At 41.6% G+C, this 10,155-nt stretch overlaps 1 non-coding gene across 1 annotated transcript; it reads left to right on the forward strand.

Annotated features, from left to right (window-relative positions):
- Nucleotides 1–6,854: 6,854 nt before the first annotated feature.
- Nucleotides 6,855–6,958, forward strand: LOC148544329 (small nucleolar RNA R71). The gene has a single exon (XR_015902119.1). It is a non-coding gene; the product is annotated as a small nucleolar RNA R71 (small nucleolar RNA).
- The last annotated feature ends 3,197 nt before the right edge of the window (nucleotides 6,959–10,155 follow it).

A 10,155-nucleotide genomic window follows, 5' to 3' on the forward strand; every position in this document is an offset into this window, starting at 1 on the left:
CTTCGCACACGTTATTGGGACTCACCTTTCCCAGTAACGTTGAGAAGTCTCCCCCTTCCTTACGTTAGAGTCCACGTTAACTTAGTTAACGTGGCTCTTTTAACGTAGGCTTGCCAACCTTCGAGAACGTTAGTAACACTTACCTTTGTCACTAACGTTCCAATGTGCCCTTAGCTCCCACGTTAGAGTCCACGTTAACTAGGTTAACGTGGCCTCTAACGTGGCTGTGCTAGCCATCTCCAACGTTAGTGACAAAGGTGAATGTCACTAATGTTGGCTTATCATCTCTCCTCCTCACGTTAACTTCCTCACGTGGGAGTTAACGTGGCTCATTGTGGCTTGTGTGGGCTCCTTCCAACCTTAGTGACAATGTTAGGTGTCACTAACGTTGGCGATCACCTTCCTTCTTCACGTTAGCTTCCACGTTAACTAGGTTAACGTGGGAGTTAACATGGCTTATTGGGGCTTGTGTGGGTTAATCCCAATGTTAGTGACAATATGTTTGGTGTCACTAACATTGTCGACCACCTACTTTCTTCACGTTAGCTTTTAACGTGGGAGTTAACGTGGCTTATTGTGACTTGGCCAACGTTAGTGACAAAGTTGAATGTCACTAATGTTGGCTTCCCCTTTACTTCTTAACGTTAGAGGCCACGTTAACTAAGTTAACATGGCTCTTAACGTGGCCACTTATGAGCTTGGTCCAACGTTAGTGATAATGTTAAGTGTTACTAACATTGGCTCCCTTTCCTTTCTTCCACGTTAGAGTCCACGTTAACTTAGTTAACGTGACTCTTAACGTGGGCAATGATGGCTTCGAGAGCATTATTGGCGATTACTTTTCTCATTAACTTTGCAAGTTACTCCCATTCCACGTTAGTGCCCACGTTAGTGTAACTAACGTAGCCACTAATGTGGTTCTTCTTTGCTTCCTTTGTCCTGAAATCAAGCAATCAAGTGCATCAAAGTTTTGGTCCAAGTCATGGGAAATGCAACATCAAATTTGTTATAAAATTCATGCAAAATCCTCATGAAATCATGTAAAGTGCACAATGTATGATTGAATCAAGATGTAAGTGAATATCTACCCAAAACTAGCTTATTTTCTAAGGAAATGCATGAAACTACCCTAAAAACAGTAAAGAAAAGGTCAGTAAAACTGGCCAAAATGCCCTGGCATCACAACACCAAACTTAAAGCTTGCTTGTCCCTAAGCAAGTACTGGAATAAGAGAATGATGAATGGAATGCCAAGAGAAATGAGTCATTCTTGTGGAGGTCATGCCCCTGGTTTTATGGTGGTTTCATGCGTAGCAACTTAGGTTCATTCCTGGCTTTCAGACCTTTATCATGTCCTAGAATACTCACTGTGATTGCATCCCATGAGACTTTTATTCATTGATCCTGTTATTGTTATTTCAGGGCTTATTTGTGTTCTTAGGCTAAGTGCTCTGTAAGGGGGCGACTCTTTAAGAATAAGCTTTCAGCCAACACTCCCGAACCAGTTGGTTCAAGGTGCTAGGTGTTAAGACACCCCTAAGGACTTACTCCCTCAAGTCTCTTTCCCCCATACATACATACCACAGGCATATGGTTTGTTTATTTTCTTTTCTTGAGACCTTGGTGTCCAGCACCTCTTTGGGTTACTAAATGCTCTGTAGTGAGGGTTACTCTTGATAGTGGACTTTCAGCTGATAATCCCGAGTTAGTTAACCCAAGTTACCAAGTGATAAGGCACCCCTAAGAGCTTATTCATCCAAGTAGATCCCTCACACAGGAGCACCACAGACACATGCCTCAAGATTAAAACCATTGGTGCCTAGCCTTATTGCTTACTCTTTTTCTTTTATTTTTCAACCTTTATTGTTCTTTCCCTTTTTCTTATTAGGATCTTCTTATTTAGCTAGTCTCATGGGGTGTATTCAAAGCATATGATTCAGGACAGATAGTTGTCTTCCCACCTTATGGTTGAACCAACTTAGCTAACTTATGACTATACCATAAACTCATGAACTTACTCCATAGTATGAACTCCTCTCTGGTCTTTTGAAACACTCATTCTCTTTTTCATTTGTTTCAAAGGGACAAGCATACAAGTAAGCAAAGTACGGATGCAGTGACATAAAGACTAGCAAACATAGACCTTTTCAACCAAAAACTTAAAAGACAAAATAAAAATAATTCAAACTAACATGGAAGCAAGTTCCATTTCATACAAGATCTTCCTTATTTAAAGCATAGAGAAAGATGGACCAAAGAAGGAACTCCATCACCTTTTACTCTTGTGGATGCCCATGCTTTCCTCCTTGTTTGTCTTCTTTGTGTCCTCTTGCATTCCCTCGCATCCGTGCCAATCTTGCTTGCTTCCAATCCTCAAGTGCCTTCCTCACTGATTCATGACTCTCTTCCACCTTTTGTCTTTCTTCCCGTGCTAATTCATCCCTTATTTCTTCATACCTTGTGATTCCTGATGCAATATAGGCAGCTGTCCTACCAAGTAACCGAGCCTGGCTTGAGTATTTATATGATGCCCAGTCTCGCTCAGGTAAACTCCTTCTGCGAATGCCCTTTGCTCGTCCAATAGTTTTGCCTGTTCTATTTGACTTTGATGCATCTCATGTATATGTGCACCTTGATGTGCTTGGATGTTGATTAGCCTCTGGATGGATTCTTGTTGCTCATTTTGCCTTTGTTCCATCCTGTGGAATATTTCACTCCATTGTTGTCCTTGACTCAGTTGTTGATCTAGCATTTGCTTTTGCCACTCCCCTTGTTGAGTCATCCATCTTGAGAGTGACTCCTCTTGCTGCCCCATCATCTGTAGTTGAAGCTCTCTCTGTGCTCCTTGGCTTTCCACATATTGTCGAGATAGCCCATCAATGGCTTCCTGCAATTAGTGCATATCCAAGGTGGCTGGTGCTTGCCCCTCTACGACTTCTCCTTCTACTACTTGAGGGGCCGGCCTCTTCCTTTGCTTCCGTTGAGGCAGGGGGGATGCGGTAGCATGCATTCGTCGAACGGTTATTGGAATGCCCTCTTTTATCCACACTGGGTCCTCATCTTTAAACACCACCCCAGCTTTCTTACACAGTCGGTAAATAGTGCTGGGGTAACCTAACGTTCCCCTTGAGTCGCTTTTCTCTGCCATTTTTCTAATGCCTTCTGCTATGAGTTCATGAACCTTGATCTCTCCTCCTTTGAGTATACAGTGCACCAGTGTGGCTCTCTTGAGATTCACCTCCGAGTTGTTCGCTGCTGGGAGGATGGACCTCCTTACAATTTCGAACCACCCTTTTGCTTCCGGGGTGAGATCTGCTCTCTTGATGAACCTTGGTCTCTTATCTGCATATCTTTTCCAGTCAGCTCCTGGTACACAAATGTCTTGCACAATCTGGTCATGATTAGGGTTGTTGTCCATTCTTGAATGATAACTCTCTTCTTCAAACGGTATGGACCGCAACTTTAATGCCCTCATGACACTCATGGGACCAAAATCCACAATCTTTCCTCTCACAAAGCTTGTATATGACTCATATGCCTTATCATATCGGACCGCATTTGCATAAAACTCTCTTATAAGATTTGCATTCACCTTAATGACCGGATCAGTGAGGAGCTCCCATCTTCTCTTTTCTACTTTTTTTTTGTGATTTCGGGACACTCAGTTTTCCTAACTTGAAATCCCAGCTCATAAATGATCTCCTTATCCACCATCCACCCGTATTGCAATGCATGGTGCAAGCTTCTAAATCTCTTTTCATCATACGGGTGTTGCTTCACAGGTTCCTTTTCCTTCCTTCTTTTAGAGCTCGAAGATGCCATGAATGAGGGTTAATGTGTGAAGTTGGCAAGGGTGAGGAGACTTTCAGTTGTTTAGGGTTGAGTGCAATGGATGGAGTGAGGGAGAATATTTTTTTAAAAGGTTAGGAAATGCTTTATTCCGAAATGGATATGTGTGAAGAGTGGGTGTGGAGTGTGAAGCTAGGGCACGGAACAAGGATTACTTATATAGAGAGGTTGTGAGTGAATGGAGGGTGTGGATTGATGGAGTGGTTGCTTTGATGGTCGGTTGGGGTTGTGCATGGAGCAGGGACAAGGATCATCACTTTATGAGGGTTATTGGTTCGGTCTTCAAGGGTCTCTTTTTTTCAATGTTGCATGGTAACATTTTCCAATGTGTTCCCTTTTGAGAACAAGTGTGTAGTCCCTCTTCATGAAGTGGCCGAACCCTTCTCATTTAGTTGTCCAATCAATCTCCTTCAATGTTCCTCTCCTTTTCCTTATAAAGATAAAATAAGAAAAGTAAGAATTAACATAAAAAAAACAATTTAAACTTTACGGCTAGAATAATAAAAAGAAGAAAAGATTTTTTTTATTCATGAATTCCAACTAACTAACTAACTGTGTATCCTTATATGCACATTGGTGGCACCATGGGGTGACACCAAACTTAGTTTGGATCACTGTGATGAAAAGTTCTGTTCAAAGCTCCAAGACTAGCATGCTCTCAGTTGCATTCATGCTTTCTTGGCATGCTTTGAACACCAAACTTGTTGTTCACTATATACTGCTTATTACGGATTTCACCAAGTGTTTGTCAAGTCTGGGTTGGAATTCATGAATATTTACTTATTCACAATTTTCTAAAAGCATATAAAACATGGGTTGCCTCCCATGAAGCGCTTCTTTAGCGTCACTAGCTTGACGTTTCTCCCTCATCAGGGTGGTTGGTAATGCTTAAAGTCCTCCCCTCTTGTTGTGGACTTATATCCATTGGTTGTATCAATGATCTCTACATGTTCCAAGGAGAGAACTCTGTTGATAGTGAAGACCTTAGGTAAATGAGATGGTACAGTGGGGAGATTAGGGGGGATATCTGGGAAGTAAGCTGAGATCACTTTATCCCCTGGAGAGAAGTCTTCCATAGGGATCTTCTTGTTCCTCCACCCCCTTGGTACCTTCTTCTTTGTCCCTTTTGATGTTGCCTTGCTCTTTGTGACTTCTTCTTCTAAGGGAATTTTGTTGTTGTCTTCATATGTCTCTAGTGGTTTAGGTTCCTCCAGCTTTTCCTTGAGCTGTGACAACTGCTTATTTCCTTGTTCATCAACCAAGGGCTTTTCCAGGTGGGCTGGTTGTGCTTCAGTGCTTGTTTCCTCTTTCAGCATCTCATTATGATCTTTGCTTGGTTCTTTATTCTCTTGGTCTGCTTCTTGTGAAAGTTTGAAGACATTAAAGCTGAGTTGTTCATCATGGATCCTTAATATTAGCTCCCCTCGCTCCACATCTATAAGTGCTCTGGCTGTAGCTAGGAATGGTCTTCCCAATATAATTGGGTGAGTGTGACTCTCTTCCATGTCCAAGATGACAAAGTCTGTGGGAAGAAAGTATTTCCCAACCTTTACCAACACATATTCCACCACTCCTATTGCTTGTTTTTGAGTTTTGTCTGCCAGCCTGATGACTACATCTGTGGGTATTATCTCATTGATCTTCAGCCTCTTCACCAGGGATAAGGGCATTAAGTTGATGCTTGCTCCCAAATCGCAGAGTGCTTTATCAAACATTGTTTCTCCTATGGCACAGGGGACATGAAAACTCCCTGGATCTTTTCTTTTTGTAGGCAAATGTGGTTGAATGAGGGCACTGCACTCCTTGTTCATCACTATAGTTTGGCCTCCCTTGAGTGAGCTTTTCCTGGGAAGCAGCTCCTTCATATACTTGATGTATGCAGGTATTTGTTGAATAGTCTTGATGAATGGTATGTTGACATGCAGAGATGCAAACAAATCTAGAAACCTTGAGTATATTCTCTTCTCCACAGCACCATTGAGCAGTTGGGGAAAAGGTGCATAGAATCTCAGCAGCTCCTGTTGTGAGATTTCTGGTTCTTGATGATCTTTTTTCTTCTTCTCTACTGAGGTATCTTTAGGTTGTTCTGACAGCTTGCTTGGCTTGTCCTCAGTCTCCTTATCACTTATAGTGACCATCTTGCAATCTTCCCATCTTACTTTCTTTGTTTCACCTCTTGGATTCTTCTCTGTGTCACTTGGAAATCCATCTGTGGGTTTGGGAATTTGCTCAGAGAGATACCCCACTTGAGATTCCAACCTCTTGATTGTGTCTCCCTGGTTCTTGAAACTGGCTCGCACTTCCTCCTTGAACACCTTGTTGTCTTGAATCTCCTTGCCTATGCCTTCAAGTAGATTCTCAATCCTTGAGAGTCTGTCATCAAATGATTGTAGATCGGGATTAGAGGTGGAAGGATGAGGTAAGTTATTTTGGTTTTGATGTGGATGTGGAGAAGTGTTGTTATGGGGGTGTTGATATGGTCTAGATGTGAAATGTTGGTGGCTTGCATTGTTGGGATTTGAGCATCTTTGATTAAGGCTTTGGTCTTGTTGATTTCCCCACCCAAAGTTTGGGTGATTCCTCCATCCAAGATTATAGGTCTTGGAGTATGGATCATGGTTTTGCCTAGGTGAATTCCCAATGTAGTTGACTTGCTCCTGACTTCCCTCTGCTTCTTCATTCACTCCTTCTTGGGTTGTTGATGAAGTGGTGATTGCTGCTACTTGGTTCCTCTCCATCTTCTTGGTTAGGTCAGCCAGCTGCTTGGTAAAGAGCTTGTTCTGAGCCAGCAGAGCATCTACATTGTTTAGCTCCATCACTCCTCTAGTGTTCCCTCTTTCGGAAGCATAGAAGTAGTCATTCTCTGCTACAGTTTCAATGACATCTATGGCCTCCTCAATGGTCTTCTTCTTGTTCAAAGATCCTCCGGATGAATGGTCTACGGCCTTCTTTGACTCATAAGAGATCCCTTCATAGAAAATGTGCAGCTGCACCCATTCGTTGAACATGTCAGGTGGACACCTCCTTGTCAGGTCCTTAAACCTCTCCCATGCTTCATACAGAGTCTCACCATCTTGTTGCCTGAAAGTTTGGACCTCAGCTCTCAGCCTATTGATTCGTTGAGGGGGATAAAATGTTGCTAAGAATTTATTCACCACATCTTCCCAAGTTGTCAAGCTCTCCTTTGGGAAAGACTCCAGCCACTTAGCTACCTTATCCTTGAGTGAGAATGGAAATAAGAGCAGTCTATAGGCGTTAGGATGAACACCATTAGACTTCACTGTGTCACAAATTCTCAGGAAGGTGGTTAGATGTTGATTGAGGTCTTCTTGGACACTTCCTCCGAACGAACAGTTGTTCTGAACAAGGGTGATGAGCTGTGGCTTCAGTTCAAAATTATTGGCGTGGATAGTTGGCTTTTGAATGCTACTTCCACAGTTTCCTGGGTTTGGATTGATGTAAGAGCCTAAAACTCTTCTATCCTCCCCAGCATGATTTGCTCGACCTCCTCCGCCATGGTTGTGAGTCTCTTCTTCATGATGGTTTTCCATGTTTTCTTCCATGTTTGGTTCAAAGTATTCCTCCTCTTCCTCAGCACCAACTACTCTTTTTCCTCTTGCTTCCCTCCTTAATCTCAAGAAGGTCCTCTCAGGTTCAGAATCAAAAGAAGTTGAAGCCCCGCTTCTTCTCCCTGTCATACAACCAACAAGTACAAGCAAGGAAAATAGATGCAGAAAGTATTTCTGTCAGAATTACTGTTAGTATGAGTGATGCAATATATCAAACAGTTAGTGGGTTAGTGAAATGAATGGTAAATAACTAAAAACGAAAAAGTAGGGGGAATGGAAGAAATTAACTAAAACTGAAAGTAAATTACTCAAACGGAAAATTAAATCAAACAAAAATAAAATGTTCAATCTAGTGATCCTCCAATTTAATCATTGTTGATGCACAATCAATCCTTGGCAACGGCGCCATAAACTTGATGCACGGAAAACTTGTCTCATAACAAATTTCCTTCGGCAAGTGTACCGAATTTTTCGTCAAGTAAAAACTCACAATAGAGTGAGGTCGAATCCCACAGGGATTGATTGATCAAGCAACTTTAACTAGAGGAATGTTCTAGTTGAGCGAATCAGAATTTGAGTTGAGAATTGCAGAAAATTAAATGGTGAAAAAGTAAATAACAGAAAAGTAAATGCTGGAAATAAAGAGCTGAATGTAGATGACGGAAAGTAAATTGTAGAATCTTAAATGGGAATGGGGTAATTGCTCATAAAAGTAAATGACAGAAATTAAAGAGAATGGGTAAGATCAAAAATGGGGAGTTCATTGGGCTCAAGAGATGTTGCATTCTCCGGATCAATTTCATTTTCATCTCTTCCTCAATCGATGCACTCATGATATCCTTGGCAATTTTAAGTGATCGAATTACAATTCCTTGTAATTCAATCTCTTAAATCTTGATCAATAGCCAATTCCTTGGTCAATTGCTCATGAGAAGAGATGAAGTATGGTCACTGATTATACCACATGCATTTCCCAAATTAAGTGTTGAGAGGATTATAGTCACATATCCATCCAAACCCAATTTGGTCCAGCATGAGAAAGCATTTCTAGCATGATCTCTTCATTCCTCTTTCAAGGTTCAGAAGAGATCCAAGTTTGAATAGCTTCTTTTCCAAGATAACTACCCAATTGGATGAAGATCGAAAGCTTTCAAGTAAAATCAAGAGAAAAGATAGAAGAAGAATAATGAAAACTAGTATTGATCCATCAAATTACAACAGAGCTCCCTAACCCAATGAAAGGGGTTTAGTTGTTCATAGCTCTGGAAAATGAAAACAAAGATGGAGAATACATTCTGAAACTAGAAGTGCAGAGAAAGTAAAATACAGAGAGTAGTTCTATGCCAAGAGGCTCCCTATAATTTCCAACTCTCCTCTTTTCAATTCAAAGCTACTCCTATATATACTACTCTTCTGATCTTCTAGTTGGCTCTTCAAGTCTTGGGTATGGGCCTTTGGATCTTGAGTTTGAAGCAGTTATCTTCTTCATTGGGCTTGGCTTTACTTGCAGAGAGAAAGTGTGAAGTGGGCAGAGACGTTAGCTCAGGACGTTAGTAGTGTTAACGTTCAGTGAAAATATGGGTTCGAGAACGTTAGTGACAATTACCTTTTTCACTAACGTTCCTCACCAAAGTAAGAGCCACGTTAACTTCAACGTTAGTGGCACAAACGTTGCCACTAACGTTGCCTCTATGTCCTTCGCACACGTTATTGGGACTCACCTTTCCCAGTAATGTTGAGAAGTCTCCCCCTTCCTTACGTTAGAGTCCACGTTAACTTAGTTAATGTGGCTCTTTTAACGTAGGCTTGCCAACCTTCGAGAACGTTAGTGACACTTACCTTTGTCACTAACGTTCTAATATGCCCTTAGCTCCCACGTTAGAGTCCACGTTAACTAGGTTAATGTGGCCTCTAACGTGGCTGTGCTAGCCATCTCCAACGTTAGTGACAAAGGTGAATGTCACTAACGTTGGCTTATCATCTCTCCTCCTCACGTTAGCTTCCACGTTAACTAAATTAACGTGGGAGTTAACGTAGCTCATTGTGGCTTGTGTGGGCTCCTTCCAACGTTAGTGACAATGTAACGTGGGAGTTAACGTGGCTTATTGGGGCTTGTGTGGGTTAATCCCAACGTTAGTGACAATGTTTGGTGTCACTAACGTTGTCGACCACCTACTTTCTTTACGTTAGCTTCCACGTTAACTAGGTTAACGTGGGAGTTAACGTGGCTTATTGTGACTTGGTCAACGTTAGTGACAAAGTTGAATGTCACTAACGTTGGCTTCCCCTTTACTTCTCAACGTTAGAGGCCACGTTAACTAAGTTAACGTGGCTCTTAACGTGGCCACTTATGAGCTTGGTCCAACGTTAGTGATAATGTTAAGTGTTACTAACGTTGGCTCCCTTTCCTTTCTTCCACATTAGAGTCCACGTTAACTTAGTTAACGTGACTCTTAACGTGGGCAATGATGGCTTCGAGAGCGTTATTGGCGATTACTTTTCTCATTAACTTTGCAAGTTACTCCCATTCCACGTTAGTGTAACTAACGTAGCCACTAATGTGGTTCTTCTTTGCTTCCTTTGTCCTGAAATCAAGTAATCAAGTGCATCAAAGTTCTGGTCCAAGTCATGGGAAATGCAACATTAAATTTGTCATAAAATTCATGTAAAATCCTCATGAAATCATGTAAAGTGCACAATGTATGCTTGAATCAAGATGTAAGTGAATATCTACCCAA

Source organism: Arachis ipaensis, chromosome B9 (assembly GCF_059453495.1).
Source record: "Arachis ipaensis isolate K30076 ecotype BB chromosome B9, ASM5945349v1, whole genome shotgun sequence".
In the NCBI taxonomy this organism is placed as follows: Eukaryota; Viridiplantae; Streptophyta; class Magnoliopsida; order Fabales; family Fabaceae; genus Arachis; species Arachis ipaensis.